Source organism: Lichenostomus cassidix, chromosome 10, assembly GCF_008360975.1.
Source record: "Lichenostomus cassidix isolate B80296 chromosome 10, HeHo_3.0, whole genome shotgun sequence".
Lineage (NCBI taxonomy): Eukaryota > Metazoa > Chordata > Aves > Passeriformes > Meliphagidae > Lichenostomus > Lichenostomus cassidix.
In genome coordinates this window covers 5,433,976-5,458,039 of record NC_139491.1, presented here as the reverse complement: position 1 = coordinate 5,458,039, position 24,064 = coordinate 5,433,976, and the positions used below count along the sequence as shown (strand labels likewise).

Genomic DNA, 24,064 nt, shown 5'->3' with positions numbered 1-24,064 from the left:
TATTTTTTGAGGTTCAGACTCTTAAAGGAAGTTTATTTCATTCTGAAAATGTGACATTTTTGATACTTTAAAATAGTCCTAGATTTCATTTTTATGTAAAAATTATGGAACTAAATTTGATACCCGTGTAAATTTTCACTATTTCTTCTAAAAGCACAAAAGGTGCTGGTGGTGCAACAGCTGCTCTTTGGAGAGGACAAATTAGAGTCAATCTGTAAGACTTGAGAAGGTTTATGCTGTATCAGACTTTCTCAGCATTCCCACTCCTTCTCACAAAGGTTTAAAGGTATGTAAAACACAGCCCTGTGAAATATTCATAAAGGCAAATGTAGCAATAGCCCACACTCATGTGGGTTTGTTTCCCATGCACTGAGAACCAAAAAGGGGAAATGTTTTCATCTTGCACCACTTTTAGGCAGACAAATTCAACCCAAATATTAATAAACAATTTTTGGAGAGGAAATTCTCTCCAGGTGGGAAGTGATTTGCTTTGTAAGAATCCACACCTGACCTGGTTAATCTGCTCTGTGTTTGGGAACCAGGGCAAGACCAATAACTTTACTGAGAAGGTGTCATCTGAAGAAACCATAATGAGCCCTGTGGTGTGAGCAGTGAGGTCCTCTCTATTCAGCTAAGATGCTGGAAAACATCCCTGTTCCCAGGTGATCCATGTCACATCTCACTGGAAGTGGTTACCCTACTGCAGGCTCTGGCAGAAGGATCTGATCCCTGCTGGAATGAGTTGAGAGAGGAGCAAAGTGCAGGAGCATCTGAAGGCTCAGTCCCCTTCTGCTCACACCAGTGTCTAAAAGGCTGCTGAAGCTCAAATTCTCTTTCCCAGCCACAGAGGAGAAGGCTTCAGGTAAACCTGATTGTCAGCTTGTGTCAGCCAAAATAGCCACTCAGATTTATGCAACCGGTTCAGGCTTTTCCAAGTGATGCAAAACCAGGCAAAGTGGGAGAATCTCGCTGACACTCAGGGTTTCCAGAGCTGAATGAGGAGCAGAACCCAAAGGCCAGGCTGTTTGGAAAGAGTTTTGTGGGAACTCTGGGAGAAGAAAAGGCTCTAGAATAGTTTTTTGTCTCCTGAAAATGTAATTGTTTAGCAAAAGGTGGCGAAGGGGGGAGGAAGATCCGTGTTGGGTGTTTGAGTTCAGGCTCAGAGGGAGTGGCAGGGTAACCTCGAAGGCATCTCCTAATGAATGAAGTTCAGCTGCACCAGTATGAAAAGGCACTGCAATGTTGTGCAGTAAATCCTCTGGTGCTGTCCCCGAGCACTGGAGCTCTCTGTTCCTGCATGTCTCTCTGAGAGAGACACCCTGGATGCTCAGAGCTGTGTCCTCTCCCCTCTGCCAGGCAGAGCAGGTAAGAGTTTGGATGCTGAATTCCTGCTCATTTCAGGTTGTTTTTTTTTTTTTTCCCCTCAGAGTATCTTTGCTTTTCTATCAGGATTATATCAATTTTGGAATGTGTCTTCCCCATCTAGTTATGGAGTATTGGCCACAGGCAGATAAATTGTGTAAGGGGAGCCAGGCTGGGCATGGAGAATAATTCAGGGACTTACCAGAGAATATTGCTCATTTTTGGAGGGTTTGGTACCAATATTGCTATGGACCTTTAGAGTTTCTGTCTGTATTCTAATGTGGCACGAGGGTCTGCTTTCAGGGATTAACTGCTATTTTTACAAGGTTACCATCCTCATGTTTAAAATATCTTCCTACTAAAGGAATCTAGAAGAAGAGAAAATATTCTTGATGCTTTTATCTGACTTTTTTCTGCAGAACTCTGTTTTCTATACCTTCACAGGATCTCCTGTGAAATAGATGTAGATTGGCCCTAAGGTACCAAGGGTGTTGTGGGGTGTTGTTGTGGGGTAGCAAGTAAAAGTTGTGGACATCCCTCTGGATTGATCAACTATTCTAGGGTTCCTTTTGACTGCAAACCTTCTTTCCTAAACTAAATTTTAACGTGTTTACTGGTGGTAGGGAGAAGAACTTGTACTTTACAAGCCAATAAATATCTGTTTCCTTTACCTAGTACATCCTCTCTTTTTCCCCATGCTTCCCTCTCAAACTCTCCAATTTACTTGCGTGTTTTCAAAATAAGAGTCTGGAAGGATTCCCAGTTTGCTCCACTTAGGCATCATTGCAATTATAATTTCACATTTGGCCTTCAGCAGAACAGAGTGTCTCATCTCTTAGAAAGGAATATTCATAGGAAAACAAATAAAAGCACTCACCAGCTGGTGCCTGGTGAATTATACTGTTTGAAGTTCAAGGATATTGAGTATAGTACATGCTGATTGCCATTTATGGGGATGTTTGACAGGCATCATTTGACTCTTTCTAGCACCAAATTCAGACAGATATACACCAGTGTAGTTTTTGTCTTGCTGTGTGAAAAAGACTTTGAAGCTTCTCATGAACTTTCCTTGTTTCCTTGATTTCTTCTCTCCAGCAAATGGTCTAGGTTGGTTCCCCTCTTCCTTGATCCCACAGAATTGCTCTCTTTAGTGCTTTATAAAAGATAGGTGGAGGCAGGCTGGAGCAGCAGCAGCTGGCTGCCAGGAATGCCTTGATTGCAGTGTGATTCCAGCAAGGAGGAGATGTGGTGTGATTTGCTTGCCTGCTGTCAGCCCTTAACCTGTTGTGTTACTGCTGGACAATTCTCCCCCTTTCCTCCTCCTCCTCCTCCTCTCCCATCACCCAAAAAGTGGCCTGAAAAACTGCAGGTGAGGGTTAAAAGGAAAGTGAAATACTCTGGTGTTTTCCCCCTGGTGCAAGAGGAGTTATGTCACAACTTCCTTCACCAGCTGCTGGATCACAGCTTGCAACATGGAAATGTGTTGAAAGAAACTTTTAAAAGTGAACATCCGGGAATACTTTCCCCAGAACCATGAGGGATTTGGAGCCCTGGTTTCTACTGAGCTGGACAAACAATGGAATTGCATCAGTTGCCTCCAGGATTTAGTAAAAGTAAGACATTTAATTGCTGCAATAGTGATAAAAATCCTGGGGTTTGAAGAACTAAATGTCTCCCAACTTGGCTGCTTAATCTTTCATAATACTAAATTATTTGCATCAACTGGAGATTTACAAAGAAAATGAACAAGAAGATGCTTAAAGAACACATAATTTTGGAACATCTTGCCATGTGATTTATAGAAATGCCACAAAAATGCATACATTTTGCTATGCATTACAAAACCCTTTAAAACACCCACACTCAATAGGTTGTTTGTTTCCTCTGTTTTCTTTTGCTGTGTCTTAATTCTAAGTATTGAGGATGGTAAATGTACAGACATAATCGGGTTTGGTCATGCTGTACTAAAACCTTAATTGATATCCCTATGCAAAGCAGAATATGCTTTTATTCCCAACTTATTGATGCCTGCATATCTCTTATCAGCTGTGCTGAAGCTGGATGTGTAAAGCACCTGGCTGTCAGCTCTGGCTGTTACCTAGAAACATCACTCAACTTCTAGTGCTCTTTCACCCACCTGGTCCCCAAGTTTATATAAAAAACCTTAACAGGAACCTTTTGGGGTTTATCAGGGAGGCAGGGAAAAAGCAAGCTCCAAAATCCTTTTGTTATACATATTTATTTTATATCAGCCTCAAATTGCTGAGACAAGAATTAGGTGGGTTTTTTTCAGGCTGCAGTGCCATAAATCTCTAGACTGGCTCTTGTAGTTTATTGGGGCTGAGTGGCTGTGGTGATCCTCCATAAACAACTCAGACATGTGGAAGATGAATTTTAATGAGTGTTCTCTAAGCTAAGTGCAACAGCACTACCTCTTGCTTCTACACCTCAGATTCACCCATTAGTTTATTTTTATTGTATAACAGAGGCTGCTCTGTCCTTTTTACCCCCCTAATTGTCTACACTCAAGCTGGACTCTGTCAATCCCAGAGGAAAGGGAACATATCTGTGTACACAGAGGTGGGGTTCCCACCTGGCCTGACTTATGCAAGGGTTTGAACTCCCAGTCAAAACACCTGGGCTTTTAAAGAGGAGGGCTTAGAAAACTTGTGCCTAGGGATTGTTTCGTTTGGTTTTGCCTGTGCAAAAGACTTTTGTGTTTCATGTCCTCTCTGTAAAATGTTCAACCTTGTTCTAGGAAAGGCTCCAAAGTAAATTAGAGCAGCCTCAGGGGCTGTTTTAAATCACAGCAGCTGAGGCCTTACCCCAGCACTTCAGGCTCCACCCTGTGTCTCTTCCACCAACACTCTCTATAATAACCTCAGATCTTCACCTTTTCACACAACTCTGCTTTTTCATGTAGGTTTTCCTAGGTAGGCTGGGAAACCATCAGATCTGGTTCACAACAAGCAAAGAGAATGAGAAACAGAGCCCACTGGCCTTGTTGGGAAGCAGAGAGTCACCAGTTACTGTAATTCAGTATTCCTGTTTATATTCTGGAGCACGCAGGCTGACGAAGTAGGAAAAACACAGCTACAATAATTGCTCCTGGGTATTGTGCTTTCATTGACAAACATAACCACTCCTGAAGCTGCTGGGGACAATTTCCCTGAACCTCCAGCATTGTGCAATTGCCCCTTTGCCTTCTCTGGGGTTTCCACTTTCTTCAGCTCTGACAAATACTGGTCCCTGACAGGGGAGAGAAATTGATGGGTCAGTGGAATGATCCAGCACCAACAAATCCATAGTTACAAAAATAGGCAGTTATTCTTATCATTTCCTTGTTCTGACACAATTTCCTGCCCTCCTCTCAGGCTGTTCTGAAGATGGCCTGGATGACAGATCTGCTTTGAAGCCTGTCAAAGCCCTCTGCAGAGCACCTCTCCTGGTAGGAATTGCAGGTTTGGAGAACAATGGCTGGGAGCAGGCTGAGGAGCTGTGCTCTGCTGTGCTGTGCTAGCAGCCTTTGATCACACCTGGCAGGTGTCCAAACAGGGTCTGCTTGTGGGCACTGCTGGGTTTTAACATTTCTGATCATATCACACCAAAGTATAGGAACTGTGCTCTGCTTGGTGAGTTTATTATTATCCTTCCTATAGACTTAGTCATCTCCAGCCTTCTTGGGGCAGCTCAGCCCAGGAGAGGGATGTGGGGACTAGAGATGCTCCTGAACGAGGTAGTTAGGACATGGCAGCAGCAGCCAAGGGAGGAAGGTGAATGGGTTTAATTAAGAGGGTTCTGCTTGTGCAATTTATTTTGACAGAAGAGGATTAATGAGATCTCACATCTGCAGCCCTGCTGACAGGCCTGAGTGTGATAATGTTTGGCACAGAGGATAGAGTGCAGATGGACTTGGTAACCTCCTTGGCAAGTGCAGCTGTCCTTGGCATAGGAGGCATGATGGCCTTTAACAAACCCATCAGGATCCTGAGGGATCTATCCAGGGTGGCTCTGAGGATGGATATGACATTTGGCCTGGCTTTGCACGCTTGGCACACTGAGCTTGTCATTCTCAAACTGTGTTGGGCTTAGTTATGGTAGTTCTCAGCTCACCTTCAGTAATTTCTGGGTCTTTCGTATTAAAAAGCAATTGAATTAAAAGACTGAAGAGTCCATACCATATCAGGTCAGTGTTTTGTAAAGCAAAGTCTTTCTATTTGCTCATGGTGTGACACTTGGAGAGCAGCAGTAGGTGAGGCTCTAAGCAGATCTGTGGCCTCTTGTTGTTCAAGCATCATCTTGTTCATTTTCTGTATAAGTCTCCAGTTGATGCAAATAACTTAGTATTGAGAAAGACTAAGCAGCTAACATGTAAACACTTGTTCTGATCCAGGAACCTTACCACTGAATAACTCATTCAACGTCCAGGTGTATGTGCAAGACTAATATCCCTTTGTGTCAGTAATTCTCAGTTATTCTGATTAAACACTGTATTGGAAATTTGTATTACCAACAGGGATAGCACCTGCTGTTCTCCAGTTTTAGGCTGTGGATTTGAGCTTAGTGAGAGTTTCCTACTACAATGAAGTGATAAAAACCCCCAAAACATTAACAGCAGCAAAAATAAAAAAGCAAGTAGCAATTTTTCCTGATTCAAGTCAGTTGTGAGGAATGCAAAGCTTGGTGTTTAGCTATCAACTATTGGCAAACACAGTTGAAAACTCATGTGTTAAAAACTGTGTGTGTAACTTTCTTCCTTCAGCTGCCCCAGATCACAATTTATGAGCAAATGCCAGTTCCAACAGGCATGGTTCAAGGTAGGAAAATACCCTCTTGAACTTGCATTTTTTTTCTGAAAATAGACATAAAGGAAAAAACACCTGACTTGGTAGAGTCTGGGGTAGAGTAAAACTCTTTCTTGCCTTCAGCTCCCAGCCTCGTGCTCTGTTCTCTACATCCAGGACTAGGTCTGGAACACAATTAATCTCCAGTTTGTGTTTGCATGTTCTTCCTATGAGGATCACTTTGTGAGAAACCAGGGGTGATGGTACACCAATAATCTGCTTTAATAACTCTTTACTTGAAGGAATGGGGAGAGGATATCCAGGGGAAATTTTACAAAAATGTTGAAAGATTGGTTTTGTTTTGTTTTTTATTTTTTCAAACCCTGTGCTCATAACTTATTTACATTTTTCAGACTCTCCATAGCTTGTGAGGTGTGAGCCTCACCTATTTCAAGGGCCAAATGTTTCACTGCAGCTCTGGTAACAGCACAGGGCTGGGAGCTGAAAACTCTGGGGTCCAGTTTTCCCTTTTCAAGAAGTATGAACAGAAAACCCAAGCCAAAATAAGTCACTCCTCATCTCCCTCCCTTCTCCACACTTTGATATTACTGGAAGGATCAAAATTTCATATTTTATCCCTGAATCTCACTGGTTTCCTGTCTAACCCTGAGTCAACCATCAAACAAAAACTTTGCTCATATCAGCCTTTTTTTCTGACAATACCTCTGAGATGTATGAGGATGCATTGATTAATGCTGGTAAATCCCTTGGAGATTCCTGCATATAATTCCTTATTTAAATCCCTCACAACACTTTTGCTGTAGAAGTTGTCAGGTGGTCTCAGGAGCCCACTGACTCAGTTCTCCACTGCTCCTGGGATGAATCAGAAGCTGAATTTTTAAATGTTCTAAAAGCTCATTGTTTACACAAGAAATAGTCTCCAACATCGCTCCTCAGTGGATTGTCAGGAAAATGACTGCAGAGAGCCTGAATTACAAATTCTGTCACAAAATACAGCCTGTTTAAGTGGCATTTAAAAGCTCATAATGAATCCTGAGTGGCTGAAACAATTGTCTCACATCTTTGTTCTTTCTCACCAGGTACAGCTGATGGAAATGTTGTCAGTGCTGTTCAAATGCTGAAGCTGCACACAAACACAGGCAGGGGACTGAAAAAGAGAGAAGAGGAAGCCTGAGGTTGGGATGGTTTCATTTCTTTGAAGCTGCAGCTCAGGTTTGCCCATGTGGCATTTCCGCAGTTCAGACAAAAAAAATGGTCAGTGACATTTCAGAGCAGAGAATTCAGCCCTAAAAATAATCACACATTTAGCTGATAAGGTGAATCATAATGATGCTTAGTAAGATTAAAAATATGTGGTTTTTCAACGTAACCTGTTGGAACTGAAAGTGAGTAGACAAGCCATAACTAATTATCATTACTCATTTTTTTATCCCAGACTATTGAAATGCTTAAGCCTCCGAAAGCCTTGAGTGCATTTATTTGTGCAATTGCACAGAATGACTTAAACCTTGCAGTTGGTTTAGTTTTTGTTCTGAGACTGGCTTAATACTAAAAGATATGGGGAGCAAGCACACCCTTGGTCCTGCTCCAAATTCTGCCTGTAAACCAGCTCAGCTGCAGGGAAAATGAGCTGCAACTTAGGGACTTGTAATTCTGTGTTTTGGGGTCGCCAGGCCTCTGGGACCCACTTGTCCAAAAGAAGTAAAACTTGACACTTAACTCTAGCAGGAGATTTCCCTTTGGGGTTTTGAAAAGCCTTTATCAATCTGAGGGGTTGTGTCCCAGGCTCACAAACATCCCAAGCAATCTGTCAAGGAAAGTGCTGCAAATGTCAGTGAAGTTGGTGGTGAACAGGTGGGTGCAAACAGAATAGCTCAAAATTGTGATAAGAGAATGTTCAGAGCTCCTGGTGGTGCTTCCAGTGAACACCTTCTACTAGTAAGTGAGATAAGAGGAGGAATTACTGAAATGCTTTTAACTTGATTGAGCTCCAAAGAGTTGTTACCAGAGACACTACAAAAAAGGTCAGGAAAAGGTGTTTTAACCTAGATGGGAGGGAAATTTAAGTTAGATATACATCAGAAATCCTTTCCAGTGAGGAAGGTGAGACCCTGGCACAGGCTGCCCAGAGAAGTTGTGGATTTCCCATCCCTGGAAGTGTCCAAGCTGGTATTGGAGTGGATGGATGGAGCACTGAGCAGCCTGGTCTAGTGAGAGGTGTCCCTGCCCAAGGCAGGGGGCTGGAATTAGATGAGCTTTAAGGTCCCTTTTAACCCAGACCATTCTATGCCTGTTCTGTGATTTGATCTCCTTGTGCTCTCATGTCTCTTCCTCATAACCCTGGAGAAGTGCTGTTGCAAACAGGCTGTGCAGAGGCGGTGGGTTGGATATTAATGCTTCACTTGCTGCCTCTCTGAAAGGTTGCAGCTGAACCTGTGATTTGGAAAGGAGCTAAACCCATTATTTTCAGCAGCCTCACATTGTTCCATGTTGGCCAGGTTTTGGTAAAGGCTGATAAGGTCACTTTTTCTTTCAGCAGTCAGAATACAAGGTGAGAAAATGTGGGCAAAGAAGAAGAGTTGCAGTTTTTTTTCCTTTGCTGAGAAGGCAGCTCTTCTTTCCCTTCTGAGAAAATGAGATATTCACACAAAAGATGAGGAGGATTTGATAACGCCAACTACGGTTCTCAATTATATATTTTCTCTTCCCTCACAGGAATTGATAATGACATCCTTAATAAAATCCAGAAGAAAAACATTTGTGTGCAAGAACAGGTGTACAGTGGCTCCTTCTTGTGAGTATGGAAAGCTAATAAGAAATCTTGTTTAGATATACACATTGAAATTCCTCCTGCTGAAATGCTTCTGTTTGCTGTATTATTAACTGTAATTGTTTTTTTGACAATGTGTTTTACAGGGGGATTTAATTAGTGCTCATCTTTAAGTCATACTTTATGACTTACTGTTGTAATAATGCATATCTTGGCTCTTGATGACTTTAGATTACATTGGATACATTCCCAGAATATCCTCACATTGGTGTTTTGGTGACATTTCCAAAGTTTCACATGTCCTCCTTTCTTCCTCTTGGCCTGTCAGTGGTGTAAATTTTCTCTCCAAAGGATCTTCCCAGTATTGTCTTTCCTTTCTTTTCTTGGTTAGCAGTGAAGTAACAAAGACCTTGATATTCAACATTCTGTGGCCTTATCAGCATGCTTAATACAGTTACATGATGCCCAAGACAAGAAAATTTCTCAAGCTAATGTTTTGCAGAGCCCATATTTGGGTAATCTTGTAACAGTTAATCAATTTATCTCTTTATTGCCACTAAGTTGTGGCAAGCTTTTCTCATTTGGGTGGATATTGGCTATGAGAATTTAATTTCTGTATCTCTTTCTATTGTTGCATCCAAGGAGCACTGTTACATTTCATTTTGGCAGAGACACTCACAAGCTGCTTTCCTTTGCTACTCCAGAAATCAGCAGCCACCTTTATTAGATTGCCTTCAGGCATGTTTACAGTTTTTTCTCTCTTGGCTGCAGCCTCTGACAAAACATGCACAGAACTATATTTGATACACATTTTGTGGGATCACACACCTAAGAGAAAAGTATTTTAAAGACTGTTGTTTTAGTTCTAAACTTATCTAATTACCTGAAGCTATTTTTCTTGGTTTAGATGAAAGGAAGACAAAAACATTAATGGCATAAGTTTTCTTTCTTCTCTGTTTTCAGCTCAGGTCGTTGATTAGTTTTCTGTTCTCAGCCAACTTCCCCTTACATTTTTGATTGCATGACCTGAGTAAAACTATCCTATTCAGCATTTAAACAAACTTTGGGAAGTTTTACAGCAACTTTAGGAGTTGGTGTATACTTTATAACACTGTCTGCAGTAACCAGTGTTGTTGAGGTTGTGCTGGAATATCAGGATCTGGCCATTGAAATATGACCTTTAAGTCAGGAGGCAAAATAAAGCATTGCCAGTTTTTTTTTTCCTGTTCCTCTAAAATTGCTCACGTGTTCAAGCAATAATCTTACTGACGTGTAGCTCCTTGCTCCTGAGCTGATGGCTCCTGGTCCTCAATTTTTGAATCCAAATGGGACTATGCATCTGTGTGAATCCTTCCTCTCCAGATCTTGCTGGAATAATTGAAGTAATGGCTTTTATGTTTTCCCCACATTTCTATTCAGTGGTTAGCAAACGATTCTTTGCACTGTGACAAACCCTTACCACATGCCCGTGACAATTTCTGTTTTGCAATGGCACGGCATGGTTGCATCACCAAGTTTCACTGGTGGGGTGAGATGGGTGTCTCTACGTCAGCCACACTCGTGGAGAAGGTGTGATTTCTGATCAGAGTGATATGTATGGAATGTAAATATGTGTCCATCACCAAGCTTGTCTTTCCCCATGTCATTTCCCTGCACCTCCTGCAGTGACACCACACTCAAGGGATGTTAAACACCAAAGGTGGGAGTGGTGACTCTGTGAGCTCTCGGGGAGGTGTGTGACCCAGGCTGCTCCAGAAACAACCTGGCACTGCTGGGAGATGTTTGCCTTTCCACGCTGTGGCGAACTCATGAAGAAACACGCGTGGGACCATATTTCAGCTGCAGACACGCCAGGTAAGCACAGCACCTTACCCAATCCTGCCTCAGTTTCCTCGCCTGGAACGCGGCTGCAACCCTTGGCTCCCTTGCCAGGCACCTGGAGATGCTGCCAACAAAACGAGTTGCGAGATGCAGCCAAGAACAAGTGTTACGTGGCAGCAGCGCTGCTGTTGATTATATTTCCCTTGGCCTGTCGTCATTCCCGCGGTTTCCTTCCTAGCTCCACCCTCACCCAGGGCTCTCCAGGGCAGTGCTGCCAGTCCCCTGCCCTCTGCCACCATCACCCCGATGTCCCTGGGGTGTTTCGGGTTTGGTAGGGGTGGGCGGTGGGAGTTCAGTGGTTTGGGAGTGGGCGGGCAGGACGCACCTCCGGGAGGGGACGGGGATGCTCCAGGGGGATAGTCCGAGGGTATGTTCCGGAGGGATGCTCCAGGGGATACTGCGCGGGGATGCCCTAGAAGGATGCTCCTAGGGGATGCTCCAGGGGGATACCCCACGGTGATGCCCTGTGAAGCCGTCCCGAAGGGATGCCGGCCGGTTGCGGGTTGCGGACAGCCCCGGCGGTTCGGGGCGGGTTGCGGGCAGCGCAGCGCGCAGGGAGGTGCCGGCGGCGGCACCGCCCCGGGAGCGGGAGGGACGGGGACGAACGGCGGTGACAGCGACACAGCCACACGTGCCGGGCCGGGGAAGGGCGGCGGAGCGAGTCCCGGGCGGCGGAGGCGATGCGGGGCCGGCAGGTAAAGAAAGGGAGCTGTGCGCTGGGGCTGCCCGGCAGCTCTCCTGCCCCCGGACAGGGCAGCCCGGCGGGCTCGGGGTGGCTGCTGATACATTTTGGGGCTTTTTAGGTTGTTTTTGGAGGTCTGGAGGGTGTCGCCAGCTCGGTCGCTGTTGGTGCTCCGCCAGGCACCCCGCAGAACTAACTTTGCCGTGGGCGGCTCGGGGTTACTTGGCTTTTTGCTGTGCGGCTGCAGTGATGCTGCTCCGGGGAGCACCGCGAGGGAGAGATTCTTTTTGTTGCCGTCGGTGTGAGAAAATGATGCTGGGGAAAGTCTGTCCTTCCTCAGCCGCCTCTGACTGAACTGATGCATCCCCATGCGCACTTGCTGACTGAAATTTACTCGGTCGGCTGTTTACTTTGACTAAATAAATAAGCCACTTAATAGTAATAATAAAACAATCCCTAAACTAAAAACAAACAACGAAGTGAAACATTCTCACAAGTGCATTGACATAGGGAAGTTGCTTTAAGGGTACTTTTAAAAGAAATATAGAATATAATTTTTTTTTTTTTTTTAAGAGCTGTTCATACGACGGTAGTGAGAAGTAGTGTGAATTTTCATTGATATTCGCCTAGCACAACTATGGAAACTGGCAAGGATCCAGTTGGTGCCCTTAGTTTTATGACAGTCAGTTGCTCAAAGCACACTGGAAGCTGAATTGCTACTCGTAATGCTGTGGCATTAAGAAAATAGAAGTTCTCACCTGGATATCTTAGTATTAATTTACTGCCAATAAAGTGTAGAATTTGTCATGTATTTTTGCAGTAATTCTCAGAAGGTGATACTGTGGAGTGGGTCGATTTAGCTGTCAGGATGAATGGGCGTATTTGAGTAATAATCTTACTTGTTTGATTTCTTGCTGCTGTTCAATGCCATCATAAAACAGCTTATCATAAAGCAAATAAACCTGCATGTGTTGTAGCCTGAAGCTGGATTCAGTGTGTGCAGTTTCACTTTGCTGTAGCTGTGGGGCGACCAATTTGAAGAAAATGGTGCAGAGAGGAAATTTTAATTTTATTTCTTAATTTTTACACTTTTTTTTAATAGGAATGGCAGATTTTGTGCTGTTAAGACATAAAATTGAATTTAATTTAGCTCTTAATTTTGTCACACAGTTTAATTTTTATTATAATTAAAGAAGCCGTGTGATAATTTGTAGATGTATGGATTTAAGGTGTCAATTATAAACAAGGGCATGTCAGGGACAGGAAGGGGGGTGTCTGAACAGCCCAGGGATTCCTGTAACCATCCCCTCTTGGGACAGTGCATGAGTCTGTAACAGTGCTAGAAGTGTTGCTAATCATGGCATTCAAGGTAATTAGAACCATAATTCGCTCAATTTCACTGCAGGTTTCTTTCCCAGTGTCTTTTGCATTTGGTAATGTAAGCAGCTGCTTTTGGACTAACCGCATTTCTTACTTGAACAGGTGATTATTTAAAAAGTGTACCTGCTCAGGTAGGAAACACTCCTGAGGAGAATATTGGTTGCACTTTGGATGTTAAAGTTCTTTGGGATTTGGGACATGCTGTGGTAAAGCTGGGGTTGGGGATAAAGCTCACCCCAGAAGCTTCTTGGTTCCTCCCACTGACATTTCCTGAAAACAAGTGTCTGCTTTTGCACCTTTAACCTGCACTGTGCAGATTTGCTCATCTCATCTTTAATTTCTCACAGAGAGCTGAAGGGTGCCATGAGGCCTCTGCCAGTGGCTGTCAAATTCAGGCAGGATGTAACAACTCGTACTGCCACTTTGTTGTGACAATTTGGAGTTTTATCTGTTTTGCTCACCATCACCTCCATCATGAATTAATTTTTATATGGGGCTTTGAATTCCAGTCTCCCAAGGTGCAGAAAGTGGGGGTCTCGTTGTCTTTTTTTTTGGCTGGGGTCCCTCTCCCTGGGCAGGGCAGAGAGGGAAGCTGTACCTTAGCAGAGGAGAGCAAAACATGCCAAGTATGCTCTGCATTTCCTCTGTGTTGTTTCCACCCTTGAGTGGAAAATTGCTCCCGATTTCCTCAGATTTGGAGGATTTACATTGGCACTCTTCCCGCATTCCCATTTTACTTCCAGTTGTAGTTATTAGATAACACGCTTGCATAGGAGCTTGTTTATAAGAAAAAGAACATTTTCTCTTCAATCTGTCCCCATTCAACTTAAGCATTTAAATGTTCCCTGGGCACACAGGATCTGCTTCTTAAGACTTTTAGGGGATGATGGAACCATGAGTGCTTTGAGCTCTGATTTTAAATTCTGTATCAGCATAACAGCTGAGTGCACCTCTATTTCCTAAGCTCTCAATGCTGTAAAATCAAATCATCAGAACCAGCTGGAATATTCATATTCAGACAATTTATGTGTCTCAATAGCAAGGCTTTCTTTCTGTATTCTGCTGTAATCCATGTAGGATTTTCTAGAATCCACATAAGAATTAACTCCCCATTTTCTTCCATGTGAGGATCCTAAGGAAGACCAAGAATGAGAAGAGAAACTGGGCCAAGTCTCCCACGCTAGATTAAATGATTGATCACCTTTTTATACACCTGGCAATTTCTGCCTTGGAGAAATTAGCTTGGGTGTAACTACAGGTTTCCCAGCATAGCCACGGAGTGGGTTGATTGCTGCGTGGGCAGATGGTTTTGGTCCAATTTAGGGATCAGTAGTAGGGAAGTCTTGCTGATGGAGGCTTTGTTTCTGTTAGATGTTCTCCACATCCCCTGGATTTTGGGTATCTTGTGAGTACCAAGGCACCGTGGATGTGCTGTCTGTCTGTCCTGCCCTGAGGATGTCACCTCCTAAAGGAAATTTGGCTTTTGGCACCCCTGTGGCCACGTGCCTCACTCTGCCAGGGTAAACACTTGCAGGAGTATAATTGTATTTACACTAACTCATCAAAGAGCTGCTCTGGAGTGATAAAAAGGAGGGTCTTGCTATAATTTTTTGGAAAAATTTAGGAATAACTAATTGTTCTTAATCAAAATATTCAGTCTTTTAAAAAAGTACACAGCCAGAGGTAATTTTGAAACCCTTTAAACTATTCTTTCAACTTAGAAATTACTTGGTAAAATATTTGTAAAGACTGTAGAAAATGAGATGTTAATTACCTTTTCTTGAAACATTCCTAGATGGTTTTGAACTTAGGTTGTTCTGCACTGCATTACATATTCAGACAAATCAATTATCTTGTAGGGAAAAACAAGCCTGTGGTGTTTGCCATTTCAGACGTTTGGATGGTGTAACATTGACCAGGTTCCTTGAATGAACCTCTCCTTCAATTAAGAGAGATCATTAGAGAGGAGAATGCAGAAGTGGGAACAGTCTGAGTGATGTGGGGTAAACAGTCAACAATTAGTTATAATTTCACATAACTCAAGATTTTAAAGAGGTGAGAATAAATGAGCAAGGCTCAATAGTTTTTGGGTTTTTTTCCTAAGGTCCTTTTCAATTAAAATAAATCCTTCCATAGCTAAATTATGCCCCTGCTTCATGCAAGCATAATTTATCTATGGAACTCATTACTCCAATATCTTCCTGTTGTTAAAGATAAAAATGAATTTTAAAAGTTGTTTGGAAAATAAAGAGAGAAAAGTACACTGGGGCTGTTAATCACAAAGATGTAGATACAATTTCTAGCTGAAGCAGCTCCTGAATCAGAGATTCCTGGAAACCAGGAGATTGTTTTGCAGGCAGAATCACAGTATGATTTCCTGACCTAACACTCTTTCCCTGAGCATCTGTTTTTGGTCAGAGGTAGAGGCAGCTTATTGGGCTAAGTGGATATTTGGAGTGATGTGTTCCCCTTGTGAACTGTATGTGATGGAAATTTGGATGGGTTTTCCTGGGATCACTGCTATTTTCTCTGGAATAGTTTCAAGCAGGTGAACATCAGATGCAACGTCAATTTTCACAGCTGGGGAAAAAACCTGAAGTAAATAATGTGCTTAATGCAGTGTTTCCTCAAGTTTGATTAACTAGCTATTCATAATCTGTTAAGAACACAGATGGAGTTGACCTTTTGCAAAGCTGCACTATTGCTGCAAAGCTCCATTGTGAAATAATTGGATTATTGTGGGAAAATAATCTGGAGCACGTTACAATTTTAGTTTTGTTTTCTTAAATGCACGCTGCTTTTCTAAGAAGGCTTTTTTTTGTGTGTTTTCTGCACATAAGCAGCCTGCTGACCTTTAGGCTTTTTTTTAACCCTTGCTCTTCCCTGCCTCCTGTCAAACCCTGGGTTGAGACTGATGGGGACAAATTGAGTGTCTGTGCTTTCCTATTGACTCCAACTGCTGCTTTTCTGAGGAAAACAGTCCCTGGAGCTGGGAGTCTGCAAGGCTGCTTGTGGAATTGAAGCTGGAACTTCCAATTTGATCACTTAGGTGTCCAACCTCCCCTGCACCCAGAATGTTTGATCTGTTGTGGGCAGGTTGGATGCACAGTGTGACCACCTTTGGCTTTAAAGGAGAGCCTCTTGGCAACAATTTCTGGTGGTCTTTAGTTAAAATAAATTAGTTTTCCAGCTTGCTGCTGGTGTTTTGGTCAGTGCATGGTGGGAGCTGGAGCACAGTGACCCAGGGGGTGACTTTCCCTCCTGCTGTGGTGGGTGCCTGTTTTGTATGTATTTACACAGATGCTCCTTCTCTGGCTTGTTTTCACTTTCCCACAAAAAACAACTTGCTAAGATGCAAGCTAAATACTAATGTAGGTTTGGAGATCTTTGTTTGGTTTTGTTGCCCTTTTGGGATGGGGAGAAATAAAGGGAGATCTTATTCATATCCTTCCTTTCTGGGAAGTACTTGTACCCTTGACAATTCTTCCTGTTGCCCACTCCTAGGAACTACAGATGTAGTCTGAAGAGTAAATTTTGCTTTACTGGAAACTTTAGGTTTGGGGGAATTTAATTGTTTTGGAAATTCTTGGAATTGTATAGCTTTGCTGCCTTGAGATCAGAGCTAACTTAGAAATAAAGCAAATCTGCTTTTGCGTAATGCTACAAATTAAGGCACAGAAGCAGCTCTGTCTTTTCAGGATTTATGAGTGTGCACTTTCATTCTCTCCTCCCAAACAGACAACCCTGCTCTAGAAAGAAGTTGCTAGCCAGGACAGGGTATATAACCTATATGGTTTGATAATCTTTTAATGGGGGTGAATGGAAATGAGGGGGACCAAGCTAATTTAATTAAGCAGGCATTTGTCAGTGCTGCCATTGATGTGGAGGTGGTGCTGATCCAGAGCTGTCAGCAAGGATGGGGCAGTTCTGCCTCAGCTCACTTTATCATGGCTGTGAAAGTTTTTCTCTAGAAGTCTGACTCATTTGGGTTTAAGTCAGGAGGGATTACAGAGTTCAGTTCGTTGAAATTTTACTGGATGCAGGTTCCCCTTGAAGTAAAATCTCATTGAACCTAATGGTTTAGACAATTTCAAATAAAAATACCCAAATGAATGAACATAACTCATCCCCTTGTCGCTGCTTCCCTGGGTTTCAAGAGGAATGTTTTTTTGCTGCTTTCCCTCATGGGAAACATCTGCAGAACCAAATGGCAGATCATTAATGCTCATTCAATAGCAGGCTTTGTTCCCAGTTTCTTCGACTTGGAAACAATTAACTGGAGAGTTTTGTTTTGTCTTGTTTTTCCTTTTGAATGCAAACATCTAATTCCAGTTATATATTCTAGTGGATTTTGCAGAAGTCCTGCTATTTGGGATTGCTTGTAATTATTTTAGAATAAATACTTCCTGCCCAAATTCAGATAGTGAGAGCAGTGCCTTTGTGGTTGGGGTGTGATTTTAATTTATTTTATTGTATAAATGGCTGAATATTGTTCAACTCTGTAAAACTGTAAGCTACAAATCTCATTACAAGCATTTGTGTTCAGTTCAGGAAGGCTTCTGGTTCCACTAAATGCTTCATGGTTGCATTTAGCAAAAAATCTGTCTGGCCTTTGATAGCAAGAAAATGAAACCTGAAGAAGATCAAACATTCACCTACTTGGGTGCAAAAGTTGTTTGAACCAGAAAACCTCCAAATCTGTTTAGCTGACTGAGCAGTTTGTATTTCAAGACATTTGCCAGATTGGTTACTCCTGTCCATATCTGCTAGACAGGGGAACTAATATATGAATAGCTCTTAAAAACCATAACTACATCTTTAAAGGGTTTATTGACACCTGCTGAAAAATTCTGGATTTGAGCTTTATGTGATTTTTATCCACGAGCCAAACCAGGAAATTGTATAACAGCTGAATTAAAATACCTTTTAGTCAGCATTCAGCAGAACTAAACACCCATGATTAATAAACTCAGTGTTTTGTTGGTTAATTAAGGGCTAAGTAGTCATAATTTATGCACTTAACATTGGCTTTGAGAATATGTGAATGGGGCATGATAATGACAAGTGTAGTGGTCAGCTTGATCTGTTCCAAGCTGTCCTGCCTGGAGCTATGCATGCATGAAAGGAGGATTAAAACCAAAAAACCCCACTGTGGCAGCAGTGTACAAAGCAGCAGCCAGTGTGGCTGGGCAGAGTGAGCAAGAGCTGTAAATATGCTTAAGGGAAGGTATTTAAAGTTTAGCAAACTGCCCCACCCTGCCTGTGGCAAATTTGCCCCAGATGAATCAGGGCCAAATCGTTTCTTAAGAACTGCATGATGTGTCTGCAGGTTTTCACAGAGCAGGTTTGTCCTACAGAATCATTGAAAAACTGAAAGTGAATTGTAAATTGCTTCGTCAGGTGTCTTCTCAGCTCAGCAATGCAAATATTCCTGTTTTGTGGAGCTTTTCTGATTAGATCACTTCCAGGAACCAGAATTAACTAAACCAGGCTTTGCTGTAGTTGAGGTTCTCTGAACTTGTGCAGGTAGAATCCTGAACAGCTCACTTTTTATTCACCCCAGCAGAGTATGCCTGTATTTTAATTTTTGACCCTTTTAGTCAAGCTTAAAATAGCTACTGGAATCACAGTTTGTAGTTTTCTTGATGATGGTAATGCCAGTATTTAAGGACTTCAGCTTTAGCAAACTGAAACCCCAGTGTTAAGACTTTGGAAGTGCCAAAGTGTAACTGCCAATGCACATGAGTTAAATTTACCAACTTCACCTGAACTTTTCAGTGGGAAAATTATGCTGTAACAGAACCTGGAGACAAGGTGCAGATTTCTAGTGCCAGGAGGCTGAAAATTCAGATGAATGGAAAGAGAAACATCAAGGCTGGCTCTTTCCTGTGAAAAATAACTGGCATTTAGAGATGTGTGCTGGCATATGTTTAGTCTTTACAGTTGGAACTTTTCTCTTTAGGGCTCTTCAGCCTCCAGCCTTTGGGAATTAAAAGACTGCAGAAACACTGGTTCATTCCCTCTACAGATACACCCAAGGCATGTGGAGATGTGAAATGTGAGAGGACATTTAATCATGCAGGTCAATTCAGATTTGAAGCAATCTCAACTCCCCTATGTGCCCAAATCTCATGGGGAGCTCTGAGCCTGGCTTGTGCCATGTCGCTGTTGGGAAGAGGAATATGATGTAGCAAGAAAAAGGCAAACCAGCAGCTTTTTTTGTCCTGCTCAAGTTGTCATCAGGCCATTTTTATGAATCAAAAGTGTTCTGTTTAGGTTATTTTGGTAAATTGTTAAATAAAGAATCACACAGAGCTTTTAATAGATCTTTCCTCTCTAGTCACTGAATTTTGATAAGGAGTGTGACAGTAATAGTAGTTATTTAGGGAGCAATTCTGGCACATGCACAAGTAATTTGCATATAGTCCCAAGCTTCTTTTATTGAAATATATGATTTAAGTGCTAGTAAAAGGCACTGGTTGATTTGGCCTCCAGTGGAAATGAGTCTCCAATTTCCTTCCTAGGTTTGTTTGGCCTGAGAGCTATGGAAAGGGAGGATCTATTTCTGTGCACCTCTTGCTATAAAAATAAACCTTTTGTTATGAGGGAGGTGAGCAGGGGCTTGAGGGAGAGAGTGAGGAGGAGGAGGAGGGAGGCTGCAGGGCTGGATTTGCTCTGGACCTTTTCCTACAGGGATCAGCACCTTCAGCATGTGAGTACCTTCCTCTCTCCTGCTTTTGTGTTGTCCCTTATATAAGCCCTGATAAATCTGTTATTTTAGAACTCTTCTTACCTCATTCTTACCCTGCTTGTACCTTCACCTCTCCTCTTGCTGCTCATCAGCTTTCCCTCTCCTCCTGCTCCAGGTGCCACCATTCCCAGGGCTCACCTGGTGTGATTTGGAGCAACAAGGCAAATCATAAAACAGATTTAGTCAAGGGTGAAGAAGCATCCCAGTTGCTGGTGGGATCTCAGCACATGGCACAGTGCCTTCCAAGAGCAGGATCTGTCCCTCCAGGATCTCTCCTGGGGTCTGGTTTGAGGTGCACATCATCCCCTGAGGTGCTGGAAGCAGATCTTTGTGAATAGCTGTCCCTGGAGAGGTTTGATTCTCAGCAGGTGTGTTTGCAGTGTAAAGATCACATTTGATGGTACCATTCTGGTAAAATCCCATGAATTAGGCTGAAAAGGTTAAAAAGGGTCTTCTGGCTTGCACAGGTACAACTGCAAGGCACAATATTTCGAAGGGAGCCGAGAGAGTGGAAGGAACTTGTGAAATCTGTTTGTAAAAATGCACCCAAACACTTCCTCCTTCATTTCCTCTGTACATACTCATCATTTTTCTTCTGTTTTAGGAAAGACAGAAGCAAAATGAAAGCAATACTTTCATAAGCTGGAGGCAGGTGCAGGGTATTTTCTCAGTAGCTTTCACTATCAGATGCTATTTTAGGATGCTTGTAGCAGCTGGTCGTTCTCTTACTTCTTGTAGTCACTGTCTGCTCATAAATGTTGAGAAAAAAGCCCTCCAGATTGTGCAAAAGAGCCTCTGAGGAGTTAGTGTCCCTGTTCCTCTCTTGCATGATAAGTGGAGGAGGATGTGTACTTGTTTCATGGGTTTGTGAAAGATGAAACTCATCACGTTTGAACCAATTAAAAATCAAAAAGCCAACTATGGGATCTAAAAGCCCAGAGCTTAAAAACCGACGAATCTGTGGAAAAAACCCCAAACCCAACCCAAACCAACAAACCCAAAACAGAAAATATTACTTTAGATGCTTTTATGATCTGCATGTAACAAGCAGGCTTTTCTTCAAGCTTTGTGTTTACCCTGGTGATCTTCTGCAGGGATTGTAGATTTCTTTCACCCCACATCAAGAAAATCAAGCTGGTTTCTTTTGCTTATCTTGTTTCCATTGAGGCATATAACATAGTCTCTTATGAAGCACTTGTACTAATTTGGCTGACAGCAACAGGTCAAGTTTCTATTTTATTTTATACCTTTACCTTTAGCATCCCTCTACACTTTACAAATGAGTCTATTACACAGAGCACCAGAAGAGCAGGATCTGTGTCCACAGACTGGCATCATTTGAAGCCCAACAGGGAAGCTTAAGCTCAATGGGAAGATTTGGAAGCTGTCCAAGCCATGACCCTACTTTAGCAGCAAATCACCTGTGTGGTGAAGACTCTACCTGCTCTGCATCACTGCACTCCCTGTGATGCTTGTTAGTGCTAAAAATAATTCTAACACTGCTTTCCCTGGGGTAATTAGCGTGTGCAGAATTCAGATTGAGATTTGACTTTTTATTTTTTTTTTTCTGGTGCCTTATCAAATTTAAGTTCAAGTATTTGCCATATGCTGCAGGGAGAAAAGGCTGTCTCAGTTTCTCTGTATTGAGCTGTATGGGTTTCAGTGTCCCTTGCATAGCCAGGGAGGAATGGCCTCAGGGCCACCTACCTCAGCCTTTCACTTTGGACTTGTTTTTTTCTGCAAAGGAAGCACGATACTTGCTTGAAGGTGTTGATAATCCAAGGAACATCCTGCCTTTGGTAAGGTATTCCCTTTTCTTTTAAATATCATATACCAGTGTAACTGGTGCTGGGTTTGGAATGCTTCAAGGCAAACTGGTAATGCTGAACAAAGGGTTACTTTATTTGGATGATATTTTCTTATCTCTGTGGCTGTTGGTGCTTAGCATAAAGCATTTCCAGAGAAGGCACTGAAATAAGCCATTGCAAAGAAGGAAGTGTTGGTTTCTTTAGAAAAAGCAGTTCCATTCCCAGCAATGGTTTGTATTTGGCTGTGTTTGAGCTACAATGATGTTGAAAACCTGGGGTACTTGGTATGTTCTGTTATGGAAATAACCACCCAGCACATACAGTGGTTGTTCAGCCAGCAGAGAGCTATTTCCCTGATATTTTCATTTCTCTCTCAGGGAGGAATGGTTTCATTTATGTCTCCCAGAGCCAGAAGACTCAATTTATAGCAAAAAGATAAAAGAAAAATATGAAAAAAAGACCTCAGTCCCTTATCCCCCTGCTCCCTTATCACCTTGTTGTCAGCCTTGTTTCTCAGAGCGCTGAATTCAGAAATTACAAACCTAAAGGGGTTATACTCCTATTAGAACTTTGAATAGCCAAATATTGTGTTGAATCACAGAAATGTCATTAGCTTTTTGTGTAATTTGTACAATGTCTCATGAATTAGGTTTCAAGTCAGTGAATGTGGCAGACAGGCAGAGATTGGGGTGAATATCCTGTGCCAGAAGAGCCAAAATCAATAGAGGTTTAACACCCAGGGAGTTCCATCAGTTCCTTCCAGTTTGAATGGATGTTGATATACATTCAAGTGAGGAGCATCTTCCCACCAGCCTCTGTCAGTAATTCCAGCTGTGGTGGATTTAAATGTTTATTAGCATTTAGCAGAAGCTGAAAACACGCTGACTGACTTCTACCTCCGAGGTGGCTGACATGCACAGACCCAAGGTTTTCACCTTCACTGGATGAGCAAATAAGTACAAGGATTAATAGATTTATGGAAGCTAATAGTGGTGGTGTGGTGCTCAGCTCTGTTTTTGTCATCTTGACTGACTTTGAGGATGATACTTTAAAAGTATGAACAGGGAGCATCTCAGGATGCTTCAGGGAGTGTGGTGCACTTCAGGGTGTGCAGGGAATGGTTACAGAGGGAAGAAAGACAATTTATTCCATAATTCCATATGTGAGTAAATCAATTTGGGTTTGCTCAGTTTATTTGCTTGGTTATATTGGGCACTTTTATAATGTTTTCAGAGTGTCTTGCAGTGTTTCTCACTTGTGGCTTTGCTGGCTTCCTGTCAAGACAGTAAGTGAAGTAGAATTGCAGGATGATTTCTCTAGGCTTTCAGTGGCATTTGAAATATCTCTTAGAACATCTAAAAAAAATCATTTAGCTTTAAGTATTATATCAGTTTAAGGGGGTGCATACAGAGTGTTTTAGTGAAAAAACCAAAGCACATTATAGTTTAAAAAAAATCCCAGGGACCATAATTAGAAGATACGTAAGGGAGGATAAAATGCTAGAAATATTTGTTCAATCATAGTGAGCTGGGACCAACTTTTGTCACTAATCCTTTCTTTCTTGTCCCTATTTCCCCCAAAAGAGGAGGAGATGGCAAAATAAAAGGATATAATAAAAATGACAGGTGCAATCAAAAGCAGTCTTTCTGAAGGAGGAGATTAAAGTATATGGATTCTTCTGAGCATTTGAGATTTGGCAGTGTATTAAAGAGAAGGCTGAAGGAGATAGACTGAAAACATTATTTTTTCCTTGTTATATAAGAACAAGGAGCCATTCAATCAAATCAAAAACAACAGAGTTAAATTGATAACAGGAAGTGTGTCTCTTTGAATGGTTTCTGTTTGCAGATTTTTGCTACAATGTGCCATTGAAAGGGGAAGAATAAAGAAGCCAAGCCTAGACCAAGAATTTGGCAAAGTATGTTTTTTCCCTGTGGTTGCTTAGGGAATATTTGGCAATACAGTTGGCCATGAACTTCTGAGGCTGAGGAAGGAAGAGGGAAAACTTCTGGCCTGTGGAGGATAAGGATTGCATGAACAACATGTTGGTACCAAGAACACACTTTCTACATGCAAGAGGGAATTTCTCTCTCTTCAAAATTAGGTGATTCTGTTGATGTTGTTCCGTATGGAAGAGAAAAGCAGAGAAAATTGATGTAGGAAGAAAGAAGAATTGTAGATGTGAGTATGTGCTGGCCTGGCAGGGGTAATCCTGTAATCCTGGCACCCCTGGCTCCAGCTCACACTGGGGATAAGGGTGGTTCCCTTTACCAAAATTCCAGTGACCTCTCTAGGGAACAGAGTTCTGGTCATGGTGGTGATCTGTGTGTCTTCTGCTTGGATTGGGGAAGTGAAAAAAGGGCCATCAGCAGATGTCTGATGTCAGACTGCATTTGCCCTTCAGACTGTATTACCCTTTTCTCAGGTTAGAACACACTGGGTATTTATTGTTGATTGTGTATCATAGCCATCAGTTCGGTTAATTTATTTGTAAATACAATACTTATGTAAGAGAAGTTGTAGCTGCAGCAGGAATGTGAATGCAAAGGTTCAGAGGCAGAATATGGCCAGTTTTCTTGGCAATCCAGTGACCAGGGATGGGTTTATTTCTTCTGTGGCCTCAGT

The 24,064-nt window shown here is 42.3% G+C and overlaps 1 protein-coding gene across 2 annotated transcripts in view; it reads left to right on the top strand.

The window, feature by feature from the left end:
* Positions 1-7,244: 7,244 nt before the first annotated feature.
* The window catches only part of MCTP2 (multiple C2 and transmembrane domain containing 2), a 121,640-nt gene continuing 104,820 nt past the window's right edge, over positions 7,245-24,064 (top strand). The window contains exons 1-4 of one of the 2 annotated variants that reach the window (XM_085070388.1): positions 7,245-7,342; positions 8,883-8,961; positions 10,214-10,319; positions 10,603-10,791. The gene's annotated coding sequence lies outside the window, so the exon portion shown is untranslated. Of the gene's footprint in view, positions 7,343-8,882; positions 8,962-10,213; positions 10,320-10,602; positions 10,792-11,399; positions 11,514-24,064 lie in introns of those variants that run through there. The other variant, XM_085070389.1, reaches the window with a different exon arrangement.